The sequence below is a fragment of the Rousettus aegyptiacus genome, unplaced genomic scaffold (genome assembly GCF_014176215.1).
Source record: "Rousettus aegyptiacus isolate mRouAeg1 unplaced genomic scaffold, mRouAeg1.p scaffold_m13_p_15, whole genome shotgun sequence".
NCBI lineage: Eukaryota > Metazoa > Chordata > Mammalia > Chiroptera > Pteropodidae > Rousettus > Rousettus aegyptiacus.
Window position 1 is genome coordinate 2,991,711 of NW_023416290.1, and position 17,266 is coordinate 3,008,976.

At 48.5% G+C, this 17,266-nt stretch overlaps 1 long non-coding RNA gene across 2 annotated transcripts; it reads left to right on the forward strand.

The window, feature by feature from the left end:
- The first annotated feature begins 2,119 nt into the window (after positions 1 to 2,119).
- LOC107514104 lies at positions 2,120 to 13,641 on the forward strand. 2 transcript variants are annotated; one of them, XR_001597673.2, is made up of 3 exons: positions 2,120 to 2,189; positions 2,733 to 2,866; positions 13,552 to 13,641. It is a non-coding gene; the product is annotated as an uncharacterized LOC107514104 (long non-coding RNA). The 2 variants fall into 2 exon arrangements; XR_004954560.1 differs by lacking the exon at positions 2,120 to 2,189 and adding an exon at positions 2,413 to 2,545.
- The last annotated feature ends 3,625 nt before the right edge of the window (positions 13,642 to 17,266 follow it).

Genomic DNA, 17,266 nt, shown 5'->3' on the forward strand with positions numbered 1-17,266 from the left:
TGGAGGCCTCTGCAAGGCTCCGCGGGAGGCCGGCGGGCCAGCCTCCTCCCACTCCACACAGAGCATGTGGTCTCTCTGTGTGGGCAGTCTGGGGCTCCCAAAAGAGACAGAAAATGGAAACCTCCAGGCCTCCTGAAGGCAAAGGCCCCAAGCTGGCACGCCACCACTTCTGAGGCTTTCTGTTAATGAAGCGGGCCCAGAGCCAGCCCGTATTCCAGGGGCGGGGAAACGAATTCCACCTTGGGAAAGTCATGGGAGAGAGGGGGAGGTGGTGACAGAGAATTTGCTGTCATCTTTAATCCGCCACAATTTCTCCTACAAGGGAGTTCCTTTCAGTTTCTGTGCAGAACAACCACCCTGAGGGGTTCAAACCCTGTTTAGTATTCTTTGGAATAAATGAAAGTGCCTTGGATATAAAAAGTGTGAGGTTTCCCCAAAGCAGTGCAACACTGAGGGTAAGAGCTGGTTCAGGCTGCAAGTGATTATAAAATGATGGACACATGAGTATGTATAAATATCACCTGCCTTTCAAACACTTTGAAATCCAAGTTTTATGATGATGAACCTCACTTTGTAGCTGCTCTCACTTTCTCTACTCTTCTAGCATAAAATTCATTTTCAAATCAGTAAAGGCATTTCTGTCCACACTTCCAAAATTTAAAAAGGAAACAGGTTATATGACTCACAAGAAGTATTAATAAATTGGTTTCGAAGAAATGGGGGAATTTTTTCCATCCCAAATATATATCAGAGCAAATAAAGAACATAGTTTGAGTTAACCCGGCATGGGCACCTTCCCTGCTCTAATTTAATCTCACCTTCCTCTGGATTGCCCAGGATATTCGGACGCTTCGAGGATAGGCGCCTCTATGTCAGCTCATTTCACAGCCTACCTCTTCTTTCTTTTTTATTTAATCAAAAGGCATACATTTATTTAAGGTCATTAAAGTCAGTCTACAGGAGGGAAGCAGTGGTGTGGACAATGCAAAAATTGCTGACATTCAGTTTGTGCTTGTATTTCGAATGGCTGTATGACGATGTTTTTCAAGTCAGGTCTGGCCGTGTGGGGCAAACGGCCAGTTTTTGCCCAACTGCCCCTGCGCGGTCGCTCCCTGCAGTTCTGCTCATGCTAGAAGGAGATGCTCAGAGGTTGGCCTTCCTTCCGGTCTCCTCTGTGACTTGTCTAGGGCTGGGGTCAATAAATGTTTGGGTTCAAACGGCTTTTCCTTTTGTAAAGTAAATAGAAGGAATGGAGATGGGAAGAGTGTGAGAAATCAAGTAGAAATATATTGTCGGTTTACTAGAATTTACAGATTTGCTGGTCATTTTCTACCCTTGTCATCATCGACAGACTGTATTTGTTACTGTATGTGCAAGGTGTAGCACAGAGCTTAACTGGCTGAAAAACGGCCTGGTGGTTCCGTACAGTGGGTTTCGATAGGCCAGACACGCATCTATAGTAACTCAGAGGGAGTTCTTTGCATCAGAACTTTGTAAATGAAAAGAAGTGACAGATGGGGTCATGCGTGACCCGACACTGCGGAGTAAGAATTACGTGCGTTTTACAACACTCGGTTTACATACGACTGCAAATATCCTTCCGATCCCGCTTCACTCTCATCAAAACCTTAGCCGGCCACGCAGGGGCATACGCCCCGCGCCGAGCGAGTCTTCTTCCCGTGTCATCCAAATTCTCCGGGCCCCGACGAGGGACGCTGCCCCGGGCACGGGGCTCTCTCAGTTCCCTGCAGGGCAGCTTCCTTCGGGGAGGACAATCTCCCAGACCCCGATGCCCCCGGGAGAGGTGCGAGCTCCGGCCCTCGTTCCTAACCGCACGGCCCGGCTCCGCGTCTGCAGCAGGCTCCGCTCGGCCTTGCCGCCCGCATCCGTCCCGACGGCGTCCTGCAGCGCGGACGGGAGGGCGGTTTTAGTTCCTCCTTGTAAGAAGCGGGGTGGTGGGGGGGCCCCAAAAAGAGGCCCCCGCTGAGCAAGAACCGTGGGCGCTCGGCGTCCCCGAACCCCAACCCGTGCGCGCGCGCCTGCGAGGCCGGAGCCGCCGGCGCGCGCGGCGGCCCGTGACGTCACCGGCCCCGCCCACCGCGCGTGACGTCACCGCGGCCGCCGGGCCCGGCGGGAACCGCGGGCTGCGCGCCGCGCCGGGCGCCGCTGCCTCGACGGCGGGGCTGTGGGTAAGCGCGACCCGCCCGAGCAGGAGACAGTGCGCGCGCACACACCCAGGCCAGAGGGGAAACTGTGAAAACGGCGCTGCGGGCGGCCTTCCCGCGGGGAAGTAGCCCGCAGGCGCCCGGCTGCCCCGGGGCGGGGCGAGGCGGGCTTGGGGGGCGCGGCGCGGGTGGGGGGGCGGCGCGGGTGGGGGCGGGGCACCTCTGCAAGTGCCGAGCGAACACCAAGCGCGGCTTCAGGTGTCACACTGCAGAGCAGGACGCGAGCACGTGTTTCTAATTTGGCTCATTACGAGTCGCGAACATCCTTTGCGAATTAGCTCGTGGTTATCAGCTTGGACACTTCAGTTCTTATACCTAAGGTGAGGCTGTGCCATCCAAAACATTCATAAAATAACAGTATGCCTTAAAAAGGAACGTAACTCCCTAGCAGAAGGAGGCCTGGTTAGGAAAATCCGCATGTCGCTCAGGGAACTGGGCGAACTTACGCACGCGTTGGTAGGACGCCTATATGCGTGGCTTACGCTGTCGTTTTCTTTGGGTTTCTAGAACCTCAGGCGTTCACTGGGGTCGTCTGCCTGTCAGTCGGTCGTCCACAGTCACCAGGTCCTGGGCGCAGAGCACCGGCAAAGCGCTTTGGGTCCGCTCTTCGAGATTTTCGATGACTCATTCTCCCCGGCAAGGTATTCATGCTTCCCCCCCTCTCATCATTGCCTTTATCTGTATTTTTCTTCTTCTGTAGATAAATACGAGGTGATAGACACTCGTTGTAATTTCACTTTTTATTTTGTACGAAGTCCTTTTGTTGTAATGCGAAAGTGAGAGTGTTGTCATTTTAACAAGGTCATTTAAGCAGTTATCCAACATTTTGCATTATATTTGGTTAAATAAGAAAGTTAAGACAGAACCTTTTAAAAGGGAAAAATATATATGTCCAATACATGTGTGTGCGTGTGTGTGTGTGTATATTTGATAAAGTATGCAAGTAGGGCTTCTTTACTGTGACACATTCCTACTGATATTTACTGTCAGATGTCGTGATCAAGCAAGATGCATTGCCCTAAAAATGTAAAAACACAACTGCAAAATTCTCCATACTTCCAGAGTTTCATCCACTGTGCCCATAAGAAAGCTCTCCTTTAGTTCTATGTATATGTAAAATGTGGACCTAATTTGATTGACGGATAATTTTTGACAACCTTTACATATGTTTCTGCATAGTGAGATGTCTTACTATACTTCTTATAGCATATTACTAGAAATTATATCTTTGGTTTTGCAGTTATAAATACAGCGTTCAGCCTCTAAAAACAAGCAGTGACGTTTATTGTAAGCAAAACTTAGAGCCCGGAGCACCTTAGAGAAGCATTTCCTAAAGTGTGTTCTGTGGATGGCAGTGAGAACCTAAATTTAGGCCTATGTTTTTAAAAGGGGGAGGGGAGGAGGATTCCTTGTTAAAAACAGTTCGGGAAAGAAACATTTCTATCCTCCCTGTTGGAGATTCACAACGTCATTAACATATTAAAGGCTTTTACATTTATGCTCAATTGAATTTCTACAAAAGTGCCAAGGCAGTTCAGTAGGGAAAGGATAGTCTTTTCAACAAATGGCAATGGGACAATTGAATATTGAGATGCAAAAGATATATTTAAATTCTTACCTCCCATCATACTCAGTTTAACTGCAAAGGAATCATTCATCTAAATGTAAAAGCTAAAATTATAAACTTACGAAACATAGGAGCAAATCTTTGTGACTTTCATAGATACCACGAAAAAGGACAAGCAGTAAATAAGAAATTTCATAAATTGAACTTTACCAAAATTAAACATTTTTATGCTTAAAAAGATACCATTAAAAAAGTGAAAAGAAAAACCACAGAGGGAGAAAATAGTTGCAAATTGTATTTGATGAAGGTCTTGTATCCAGAATACAAGGAATTCTTGCAGGACAATAAGAAAATAACTCATTTTAAAAGTGAACTAAAAATTTGAATAGACATTTGAGCAAAGCAGATATATGAATGTCCAATAAACATATAAAAAGATGCTCAACATTATTGGCCATCAGGGAATACAAATCAAAACCACAACCCAGTCACCCCTACACACCCTGCAGTAGGTGAAGAGGACTGGTTGGCGAGGATGCGGAGAATATGGAATCTCAATCTCCTGCTGATGGGAACGCAAAATAGTGCACCCATTTTGGAAAACAGTTTGGAAGTCTCTCTAAAAATGTAAACATAAATTCACCATGTTATTCCCAACCTCAGTCCTAAGTATATACCAAGAAAAATAACAATGTCCATACAAAGACTTGTATGTGAATATTCATAATAGCATTAATCACAGTAGCAAAAACGTGGAAATAATCCAAATGCCCACAATGTTTATGAATGGATAAAAAAAATGTGGTATATCTGTATGGAATGTTATTCGTCACTAAAAAGGAATGAAGTTGTAATATGTGCCACAGTATGGATGAACCATAGAAACATTACACTTAGTAAAAGAAGGCAGACACACACACACACACACGCACGCACGCACACGCACACACACAGATATTCCATGAGTCGTCTGTTTATATAAAATTTCCAAAAGAGGCAAATGTATAAGACAGAAAGTAGATGAGTGGTTACCTAGGGCTGGAGGTGGGAATTCAGTATCCTGGCAGGTGTGGGAACGAGCAACGTTTTTGAGGTGCTGGAAATGTTCTAAACCTGGATTTTAGTAATGATTGCCCAACGTTTAAAACAAGTGAATTCCACAGCACGTGAATTATACCTGAATGAAACTGCTGCTGTTTTTTTTTTTAAAGGAAAGTGTTCTCTGTTCAAAACAGTTTGGGAAACAGTTTATATCCCATCTCTTGGAGAGTCACATGTATATTAACATATTAAAGACCAAGAAACCCTACAGTTAAAGAAACCTACTTAATCTTTTAATCCAGCATAAACCAAATTTATGTGACCGCAGGAACTTTTTTTTAATTACACCAATTAAACCCTTCGATGAGTGCGAAGGGAAACATCACTAGGAATTGCTGACAGTAGCTGACTTCTCTGGCTGCCCCTTAACTTCTCCAAGCATTCAGGTCCAAGACATGGTACAAATTCGACTAATCCCTGAGATTTTTTTTTTTTTTTAGCAAAAATAAATACAATTTTGTAATTAGTTCATAGAAATCAGCAAGCCGTAAAGGCCTCCCCACCAGAGTGGGGGCTGCCATTGTGGGTACCAGATTTCTGCTGGGGTGTCGGGTGCAGAGGCTGAGATTAAACGGTAGTTATAATTGAAGCTGAATATAATGAATTACATAATTTTGAGTTGCTCCAGGTTAATTCCACTACTAAGATTACATCACGAAATTAGAGCATTAAGGATTACTGTCAAAAGGAAAGTAGGTGCGAATCAAGCACCTGACTCACATGTGAATCATGTCCAAAGCACTTAGCTCATTTTTGAATCAAGTAGAACAGTTGAATGACAAGCAAGTACTCGCTGGATTCCCCACCGTCATTAGTTAGGTAATCGATGCAGACCATACACAGAGAGTCCTGATAGTGAGGATTACCATTGGAAGAAACCAGAAGCCCTGACGACACGCCTGTTTTTTCTTAATGAAGGAAGAGTGAGTGTTGTAGAGAAAGTGTGAAGAAATGTTGGTTAGGGTCGTTTACATGAGGAAGAAGAGGAATTTTTAAAAAAGTGTTAACAAGTAAGATGTATTCCATCAACAACTACCCTACACTTTTGTGTCAAAGAGGGGCACGATCGTGGGGACGATAAATAGATACACGATTCGTTATACCTGACTGGTTACTGTGCAGAGAATTTCTTATGGCCATGTTAACGAAGAACTAGCTAGTACAGCCACATAGTAGGACAGTGAAATGGATTTGCTAAGAGAACGATACTTTTTAATGGTACTCTTCGGGAAAAAAATGGGCTTCAAGCAAGGCAGAGGTGATATTGTGTGCCCTTTGTCTTTATTCCAAATATATACAAATAAGAATGCTATTGATGAGCCCAAAAGACATCAGCCAGGATTTCAGGAATATTGATTTTCATGTTCGGGAAGTGAGTATAAACTTTCGATGGAATTATTTTGGATATATGCAGGGTAGAAGGCAAAAACAAACATTTTTAAAACACCATTTCATATAAATTTTGTATTACCTATTATTAATTGCTTGTAACTGGAATAATCTTTTAAACAAAAATGTGTATCGAACAGGAAAACCCACATCATTCAAGATTAAACTTGTTTAGTCAAGAGGAGGAATCTTCCCTGATTAAAGCAAGGGGAGAAAGGAGCTTTTTGACAGTCTCTAAAATATGAATTTGTGTTCCAAGTGCACATGTAAACTGCAGCTTTAAAACATGCTTCTGACAGAGCAGCAGGCCAGGAAGCCTGCAGGTGCGCAGCCCTGGACCATTTCGCAAACCCAAAATACCCTCTTCCTCCCAGCAACCCCTTTCAAGTTAATGTGATTTTTGTCGATAATTTAACTTCTGTTTATACCAGCAATTGTCTGTAAAGTGTGCGGTTCGACTACAGCTATTTTGCAAATTCCGTTTCCACTTCTTCCTGGCTCTCCTACCCGCGCCTGAAGGTTTTTCCCTCAGAACCGTCAGGCTCACCCCTGACGGCGTCACACTCATCTGTTCTTTGCGCCTCTTCACGTAGACTGATCCTTATTTCCTCGAAAACAGCTTTGCCTTTCCGAATGTGTAGTTGCCGTTTTCTGTATTTGAAAGTAAAGTATTAGTCGCTCCTACTTAGAAACAATGTCTTCTGTTACCTCCAGGCCGCGCGGAGGGTGAGGATCCAAAGGAGTTGGATGGAGAAGTCAAACAGAGGCTCTCCTGAGGAAAACGAGGCCGGGAGCAGGGCTTGTTTTAAGGGGCCTGTGTCCACTGATGGGTGTCGCCTCCGCGTGCCTTGTACATCTGAGGCACGTCGCACAGGGAGAACTGCTGATCCGGCTTTCCCCGTGTTCGTGTGTCCCTTCCTTTTAGCCACAGCTCAGAATGGCCTCTGCTCCCTCCTGCTGGGCTCAAGCACCGCTGAGGACTTAACAGTTGTCTTCAGTAATTTTTTATGACAGTAACATAATCACCTGTATGGAACGTACAGAAAAATGAGAGAAAAAAAATAATTACTCTTTATTCTACTACCCTAATGTGGCTCTTGTTAGCATTTGAATACGTTTCCTTATTATTATTTTTTTTTGTATCCATTCTTTTTTGCATAGTCGTAATCACAATCTACTTAGTTTGGGGTACTGTTCTATATATAAGAAGATCCCCAGTCGCTGAAAGATTTCATAATCCCATGTAAACTCTGCATAATGCAATACACTTGAGAATCTTCAATTTTTTGAAATTTGAAAAATCACAGACAATACCGCGATGGACATCTTTCTGCATAGACTCTATCAATGTTTGGGGTTTGCTGAGGATCTTTAACGACTCTTAGCCCCCCAGGACTCCGGCCGCAGGGTCGGTGTCCACACGGCAGGGGACGCTCATGCTATCTACCGCCTTTTAGAGATTTGCGCTGGTTTTAAAACTTAAAAAAAAAAAAGTGGTTAGGACTCAGATTTGTAGTTTGCGTAAATCAGCAGCCACTCAAGACTATAGACAAAAGAGAAAAGGGAAAAAACATGAAAGGGAGGGGCAGAGGGTCTCGGCGCCGTGTCCTGCAGCTTTTCCAGTGAGGGCCTCGCCTGCCTGCCGCAGAACAAGGGAAAAGCATCTGCTCAGCCGCGTGTCCAGGGAGCGCACCCCTGTGGGCCAGAGCCACTCCTGTGGCCTCGACAGCTGCCATTTGCAAAGACAAGAGTAGGTGGTTCGGCTTAAATGGGAATAGGAAGAGAATTAGAATCTCGTATCCTTTTGCTCTTCGTAAAAAATGGTTTGCGTTTCACCTTCGTGAAGGAGCCGAGGCGGCACAGCCCTGGGTCACGTGCTGCAGGATTCCCACAGATCGGAAAGGCTGTAAGCCCCACGTGGGTTTCTCCCATCTCGTTTTCATTGCTTCTTCCCGAATAGTGTATTTCATTGTTGACATAAAAGCACTCTGTTGTATTCTCAAAAGAACTTGGCAGTTCATAAATAATGGGGGGAAAAGTTTGCAAATCTTTGCCGACCTCCAGGTCCCTTGAGGTTAATTTAACTGCCACGTGTAATTTCCCAGGAAAGAGAGCAGTTCGTGTCCACGGACCGGCCGGTTCGCTCATCCACATCACACGGTTTGCTCCTGTACCATCTTTTCCTCACACCATGATTCACTGTGTCAGAAGCACTGACAAGGTCGGCGACCGTGCTCTGAGGCCTCCCACAGCAAGTAACAGGTCCTTCATCACAAGATTGCAACGCACCAGCATTAGATAATTAAACTTCCCGTACCCGTAAGATGATTTTAACAAATCGGTAAAATATTGGAAGAGTTTGCCACCGTCATTCTGTAATCATGAAAATATTCATCTCTGCTTCCTCCCCCAACACAAAACACCAGCAACGGCAACGACAGATCCAGGCATCAAATGAGGCTTTAGCTTTTCTGTTTGCAAGTTAATGGGCTCTATTTCCAGGGACTTTTTGTCTTAGTCTGGGGTCATCCTGCTTATCCTAACCCTACTTCCATTCTACCACGTTGCTTCTCACTACGTCTGGATTAAGGACAGGAAATAGGAGAGAGGGCTCCGGGGCCCCAGCCGTCCCCTCTGATCCCACTGACCTGTGGGCTCGTGGTGGCCGTCCTGGTCGCCTACTGCTGCAGAACCCGCTGCCTTCGTTTAGTGGCTTAAAACAACCACCCTCGTTTATTTTGCCCGTGACTCTGCAGATCGGACAGGGCTCAGCAGGGACAGCTTTCCTTCCTGCAGCATCAGCTGGCGACAGTAGCTGCGGGCCGAACCCGTCATCTGAGCACTCACTCACGTGTCTAGCAGTGGAACTGGCTCAAAGCTGGGCCTTCGTTCAGCTGGGGCTGTTGGCGGGAGCACCTGCATGTGGCCTGGCCTTGCGCCTTCTCGGCTTCCCCAAAGAGTGCCTGTGTCCCAAGAAGACAAGGCAGAAGTCCATGGCATTTTTAGGACCTGCCTTGGGAAGTCGCGCAGCATCATGGCGGACGTGGCGTGCCGATGGAGGCAACCCCAGAGACGCGCTCAGCTTCGAGAAGAGCGGGCGTAAGCCGCGCTACTCGATGAGAGGGGTGTCGCCTTCTCATCGGATGGGATAGATTGTAGTGGCCATCTTTGGAAAAGAAAATAAAACCTCTCGCGGTTGCTAAGTAAGTTATTCAGATGGAAATATCTTTAAACAAGCGAGCAATAAAAAGGCCTGCTTTTGAAAATATTTAGGTGCTGCCATTGATCCGTAAGTACCGTTATCTAAGCATCGGCGGCATCTCAGGGGTCATGCTGGTGTGTGCCGAGGGCCATGCCAGGGCCAGGGCCCTAAAGGGAAACGCGGCGCTGATGAATGGTCTGTTGGGAGACACCCTGAGATAAAGAACCGCCGTCCTATGCGAAGGAGGCAGTAGTGTCAATACGGGTTCACGCATATGTGAAAAGTCAGCTGCATCTCGTTCTGTCCGAGTGAAGCGCGGGTGTCTTCGTCACTGCGCTCTTGGAAAGCAGGGTGATAAAAAGGCGGAAGGCAGTCACCCACCGTGGCGGGGGCCGGGCACCTCAGCGCCTGTTTCTAGCAAGGACACCAACATCAAGGCCGTTGGAAAGAAATGATCTCGCCCTGGGATTTTTCTGGTTGCATCTTGAGTTTGGTTTCTCATAAATCTGAATAAATCATACTTGGCTTGGTGGTGCTGTTACTGTCTCACGAAAGAGAATGACATGCTAAAAATCATGAATGGGTGCATAATGGGAAATGTTATAAATGTGATAACTCTATAAATACCTGACATTTCCATAAAACCCTTGAGTATTGGTTTCCAAAGCATTATTTACCAATAACTATGCATTGGACAAATGAACAAATGGTAATCTGGCCTTGTGTTCTCAGAGAGCACTGTCTCTCGAATGTAAAGTGTTCCTTAGTGACTCCTAAAGCAAACTCATGCCCATGTGACACCAAAGGAGATGTTTTTGGAGAAAAAATGCATCCAAATCCTTGTCCATCTGTACATTCGTAACGTAAACGAGGTAATTTTATGCCTGTAGTTCTGAGACGCGCTCGCTTGCAGGGAGGTGGCGGGTATTTCCCATGTCAGCTCACGCAGTCACCTCTGTTTCGCGTGGTCGTAGTGGGTGTCATAGTGTGTTTGCACCGTGATCTAACCGTTCCCCGCTTATGGACATTAAAATGTTTCTTCCGGTTCGGTGTGACAAGCAGGGCTGTCTCTGGGTGATGGACTGTGTATTGTTTTGCCTTTTTTTGTATTTTTCAAAATGCCATTTAGTATAGAACATAAAAACACATTTTGGGTTTTAAAAAGATATCAGTGCATCAGACGCCTGAGAAAACCAGAGACGGGGTGCTTGCTACATAAATAGTGGTTCGCATTCGGTTTTCATTCTTCCCACTTTATTTTGAAATATTTGTTTTTTAAGGAGAGTCTTCCAGAAAGCCTTTCCATTGGCCTGCTCCTCATTCCACTTTTACCCCGACTAGGTAAACAGTATAGAAGTGAGGGAAACATTTTGGGTAAACAGTTGAGAACAGGTTGGAAAGAGTGTCCTTGTTTGGATAACTTTTAAAGAACTACATGCTTGCACGTGGATTTTTCTGTCGGAGAGTCTAGATTATTTTCTGGTTGAAAAGTGTGCCCCTCGTTAGAAGCCAGGATGGAGAGTGACTGGCGGGGGTCGCCGGGAATGGCAGATTTCTGGGTTGCTGGTGATGTTGTTTCTTAAAAGCGGTGTAAGTTTCACACAGATGTGCTCACGTGGTGCAAATTCATCAGGCGCTGTGCTTTGGTCTCCTGTACTTGACGACATGTATGTTAATTCTTCAAGTACACATTGAGAAACCAAGGGCCATGGAGTGAAAGATGATGTCATTTGGTCAGGCCCAAAGAAATTAATGCAATAAAGGGACGAGGTGAGAGGACTTGTGACTAGCTTAAGGAGCAGTTTCAGGACAAAGCACGACCTCCCTATCATCCAAGCAAATGAGAAAAGGGAGCCAACGGCGAGGTTCCCACCACATCAGAAATCTTCTTACTCTCCAAAATCACTTTCAGACCTGTTGCAGGCTTGGACCGTTCTTTCGTTTCATCCACAAAGCAGTCACCACGCAGTTACTTTTCCCCAGGTGAGTTCCTCCACCTCTGTCCTTGCTCCCCAGCCCCCCCCCCAAATCTGCCAACACTTACTGTACCGATCATGGCTTGTCTTTGCCTCTCCATGAGTTCCTTTTCTCTAACCTGGAAAAAAAATCTCTCCCCATCCTAGACAATCTCTCCCCGCCACCACGCTCCTTCGCCGGTGTCTGCCTCGTCTCCTGCCATTTCCTCCCCTGCCGGCAGCCTCCCATTTCCTCCGCTCGGAACTGTCCCGCAGCCCCGTGCGCCTCAAAGCCGTTCTGCTGGTCTGTCGCAGGACCATGCTGCGTTGCCCACCTCCACACGCTCAGGCCAGCAGCCGGGAGGACGCAGGTCGGTTCATCTGCACATTAGCAGAACCAAGTGCAGTGTCTTCCTCTCTGAAAAACGCGCCCGTCGTTACCACCAGGATGCTCTCGAGTCAATGACATCGGGTGCCATGAGGCCAGAGCACAGCCCACTTCCTTCCTCCGCCGCCGCTGCCCCTCCCGTGGGGTTTGGGTCTCTTCTGACTCAAGTTCCCTTCCCGCGGGCCGGTCCTGCAGGCTCTGGGCTCCCTCCTGCCTACTGTGTCCTCCCCCAGAGCAGCCAAGTGCCCAGCTCACGGCAGGGACTTCAGAAATGCTCTGCTAATAAATGAATAAGCGAAAGAATGAAAACAAGCGTGGAAAGTGACTCTGACATCGATTGGCAAAGTTCTTGGGGCTGGTCCAGAGAGAAGACGTGTCTAGTTTTCATCCTTTCTGTACCTTAGACTGGAGCAATGTTTTCCAAACGCCTTGTTCAGATCAATTAGTAAATTGTGAAATCAACTTTGTGAGCCATAATTGATACTTTAGCATGAAGTAGAATAGGATAGAACAAAACAGGACTAGAATAGGCCGGAATGGAACACAATGGGAAAGAATTTATCAGTGAATGGCATGTGGTGAAGAAAAGCAATATTTCATACAAATTTTGTCAATTATTTATAATGGTGTATATATGTATAATTGTACACACACACACACACACACACACCTGTCTTGGATCTCCATTTAAGTATTTCTCACATGTGTCAGGGTGAAAACATTGGAAGCTACGCCCCTAGTACCCCATGCAGGGTAGAGTTTTCGGAGCTTCAAAAGGTAGATGGCCATGAGGGAAATTAGGTTCTCGTAATGATCAGTAAAGTTTGAGCTGCTTATTTCTTTATTATTTTTGTAATCTTTTGGTATTTTTGGCAGCACAAAGTCTCCTAAACAAGTTAATCTTCAACTCAAAGGCACAGTTCACTTCGCAATATCTGGAAATGCTTTTTGAAACAGGAGATGGATAAATCAACTATCTTGATAGGATATGTTGATGTACCGATGTTGCAGAAACACTATACAGGACTCAGTGTGGAGAAAGCATGCATTCCTTTTTTTCTCTAGAAAAAAAGTTTTGATATGTTTCAGATAATGTTTATAGAATATTTAATATAGTTTAGGAGTTATTTTTACTTGATTCTCAATTCTCTAAAACTGTCGTCAGGGTTGGGTCTTCCTTTACATTTTCTGAATTTATTAGCAGTTTCTTAATGAAATCTCGCTTTATTTTCATATTCTAATTTCCTAGCTGTCATTCTAATGAAATTGAGCTGCGACCTTCACTGCGATTTGTCCCCTCTGATTCCCTTCGACCGAGTTGCCCTGTAGCCGACAGTCCCATTATGGCCCCTGTCGCTGGGGCTTGGTCCGGACACCCTTGTCTAGCTGGGGACGGGGACGAGGGGCGATGTGGCTTCCGTCGTCGCCATGGTCGGGGTGACTTGCCTGCCCGCAAAGGCAGGGGCGGGTTAGTGCTGCCTGAACCACGTGGCTAAGGACGGGAAGAGGGATGATACCAGAGGTTTTGAAAAGACAGTCAGACGCAGCGAGGGGAGTTGCTCCCTGCCGGCCCCTCAGCCCCCAGGCTCCGTCCCGCAGCCAGCTGTTCGCTGTACTGCCGACTAGGGACTGCGTGGATGAACGGCACCGATGTGGGAGGCTCAGCTGTCACATGTGAACACTGTTTATTCAAAATATTTTCTTTTTGTATTTCCTAAATCCAGATCGTGTTCAGGAAGAAAGCAAGCAAGGCCGAAGCTGTCAAGGCGCGGAACCGGACCAGACAGGACAACTCCAAAAGATTTCAGGCACGTAAGAGCAGTTTTGTGACATTTTCTCAAAACCTATAGTAATCATAGGGGGGAGACGGTGAACGCACGGCGACCTCAGGTTTGGCGGGGTGTTTGTCGTTGGGGCCGTTCAAGTGCAGGCCACGTGATTGTCGTCTGTGGTCTGCAGGAGGGCGTGCTCGCTCGGGGTGCGGGGGACGAGCCCAGGGCTCACAGGCCTTCCGAGATAGAGCATGTTTCTAGACGTTCTTCCAAAGTACACAGACAGGCAGAAGGTGTTTCAACTTGCTGGCACCGCCCGGGGTCAGAGTTTCTGTTGAAGGCTCTGACAGGCATCGGGCCCTACAGACGGACAGAGTGACCCGGAGGGAGACATGGAAGTCTGGGGGCCTTTTTAGTCTTATTCTTGTGCTTTGGGAGACAGGTGCAAGAAAAAGGATCGAACTCGGGAAACGGTGTCTACTAAGGCCCCGTAAACATGTGTCCAGGAGGGAGGGCAGGGACGTCGTCTGACGGGGACAGAGCTTCGCATCTGCAAGGCGAGAGCGTTCTGGAGATGCTGAACACCAGGGACCCGAATAGTCAAAAATGGCTAAGATGGTACATTTCGTGTTTTTTACCACAGTAAAACAATACTTCATCTTATATGTCTTTAAAAATACTGTTTGGGTAGGAGAGTTAGATCACCCGCCTCTTCGTTACCTTTCAGTAGTGTCTAGACTCTTTCTGCAAGGGCCGGTAGACCTAGGCAGGAGTTTCACGTGGCCGTCACTGCGGGCCCTTTGCTCCTCTGCGGGCGTCCTTTAGGGGCATCTCGGCCCAGGAGGAGCAGCACTGGGGGGCGGTGAGAAGACAGGGCGGTTCGCACTTCCCTCAGCATCCCGAAGGGCGGTGCCAGGGCAGCATCGGTCACTGCCGGGCCCCAGTGCTGGGCTCGGCGCACCCGCGAACATCCGCGTTCTGCGCAAACGCGCCGGCAGGCGGTCCGAGCCCGCGGACGTCACTGAGTCGCCCGCACGGGGACAGGCCGGGGGAGGAGAGGCGCCGCACGCCGCGTGACCGTCCCCCGCCCCCTGCAGCGGCCGGGGCTCGGCCGCAGGGGCTCTGTGCGTCCTCCGCCTCCTCACCGGCCGGGCGGCGCCCCACGGCCCGCGGGCAGCTGGCGTCTCACCTGGGTGCTCCGCCATCGCCCGAGAGCGAGAAGAACCTCGCTTAGCTGCTCGTGTGTCTCCCTCCACCCAGAATTTTGCGTGGCACTTGCTTGGGGCTCTGTAAAAATGTAACTTAAAGACTTTCTCAACAGGGCAGTGTACGGTAAAGATTGTGTGTGGCGCGGTGATAGGAAAGGGGGTACAGTCGTTCCTCGGTGCCCGGTATCTGCGGCGATGAGTCCCAGCCCCCCCATACCAAAATCCACGGACGCTCAAGTCCCTAGTGTAAAGTGGTTGATGTTTGTATACAACCCACAAATGTCTTTTCGTATGCTTTAAGTCACCTCTAGATTAGTCATAACTGCTCCACGAATACCCGTCATGCTGTGTTGTTTAGGGAACGATGACAAGAAACAAAAAGTTGGTACATGTTCAGACGCAGCCATAGTGCCTCCTACGCCGGACAGGTCAGCAACGCGACGTTTCTCTTCTGGGTGTTTGCTATCTGTGGTCGGTGGAATCTGTGGACGTGAGCCGGGGACGTCGCGACCACACTGGGCTTCGGGCGGTGGCTCTGGCTTGAGCGCGTGGAGGCTCTGGGGGGTCTGCCGCGGCACCCACTGGGGGCCCCACCCGCTGCGCCTGCGCCCCCCGCAGCCCCTAATGAGCTTCGGGTGGTGATGCGTCCTTTGAAAATCGCTGGCTTGGGGTGATTACGTTTCATTGGCTTTAAACCAGGGTGGGGAAAAGATGTTTGGCGTTTGGTTTGCTTCCTGCAGCGGCTGCCTCAGACGCCGGGGGCTCAGAAATCCCGTTCAGAGATGACAGGTCTGCGTGAGCTCTGAGGCTGTGAGAGGGACACCTCAGCCATTGTCCTCCCGCGCCAGGCGGCAAAGGGGCCACAGCAGAGCGTGTTGGAAATGCCGCCGCCTCAGCGAGAAGACGGCTTGTTGTGGACGGAACAGAAGAGGGCGGGCGGGGGAGAGGCGTGTGGCTCCCCGTCTGGATCCACGCGCAGCTCGTGCTCACGCCGGGGACAGCACGGGGTTCAGGTGTCCTGCCAGTCTGCACCCCCGCGCCCCCGACTCTGCCCGTGGTCCAGGGAGGGGGAGGCTGCTGTCCAGCTCACACCGGTGCACAGTGGCCCCAAAGCCAGCCCGATGGAGGGCGGGGAGGTGGCAGTGGGTAGCGGCACTTCCCACTCGGCGCCCCCCACCCCAGCCCAGCCCAGCCCAGGCACCCCAAGAAACCTTACTTGGTGCATAGACCACTGTGGCTGGACCACAGGAGGGATCGAAGGCCACTATCTAATACTGTCGTGCTCAGAAAAACCTGAAGCAAACTTGTGGTTTCGGAGTCTGAGAGATGCCCCCAGAAAGTGCCAGGAGTGACCAGGAAAAGAGCCACCCGAGGGGCCTGGGCGGGGGCGGGCTGCACCCCCGGGTCTGCGCTCACTGCGCTCCACGTTTGCTCTGAGCTGGGAAACGTGCTCACGGCCTCAGCCTTGGTTCTGTATCCGTGATGAGTGGCCGCGGAGGTTTTTGTTTCATACGGTGTGCACAGTGCTGTGACCGGTATGTGTGCACACGTCCCTCAATCGTCCGTGATGGTTTAGGCGAGATCCCGGGATGCTGCGTCCCGGGTCACAGGAGAGCCTTTGAGGCATGTGGTCAGGCGGCCTTCCGGACGGTTTCTAGCCTTTTCCGCATAAGGACGGCGTGTGGGATGCCCGTGCCCCGGCACCCTTGATGTGACAGTTTTACAAATCTTGATTTTATGTGACAATGTGCTGCAGTTACTAAGCAAGTCGGGTGTTTTTCACACATTTATTGGCCATTTGTGTTTCTTTTGTGAATCGTTGGTTTATGGCTTGTACCCATTTTCCTGGTAGTCTGTTGGGGTTAGTCGAGTTTAGTTCCAGCCAGCTCAGATGTCCTGATGACCCCACACAGGCCGTCGCAGACCGTGTTTCTAAATTGTGTACGGGTTGGCACACCAACACCGGCTGCGTGACCTGGAGCCTCTCCCCGCACCACGCAGAGTGGCCCTGATGAGAGGCAGACCCACCAGTCGCTGAGCCCAGGAGATGGGCTGCTGTGGTCCCAAGTTGGGGGCTATGGAGGAAATGTCCCGGGGAACCAACCCGGGCTTACCCCAGTGCATAGGAGAAAGATAGAGCCAAACCTGGGGCGAGATTTTTTTCAAGTAAAAAAATTTAAATTTAAGTGTAATACATACAGAAAAGTGTAACACATACACAAATTTCAAGTATAGAGTTGATGAATGTTTATAAAGTGACTGTTTAAATAATGTTGGATCGGGAAAGGTCTTTATAAGGCACCGAAGGCAGAAACCATAAAGAAAATATTTATTTGACCATATTAAAAAAAAACAAAGGTAAGATAACATAAATAAAATCATGTTAAAAAGCTGTTTGCATGTGGGGCCGGATCACAGGAAAACATACCTCCGTCCATTGCGGGGTTTTGAATGTCGTC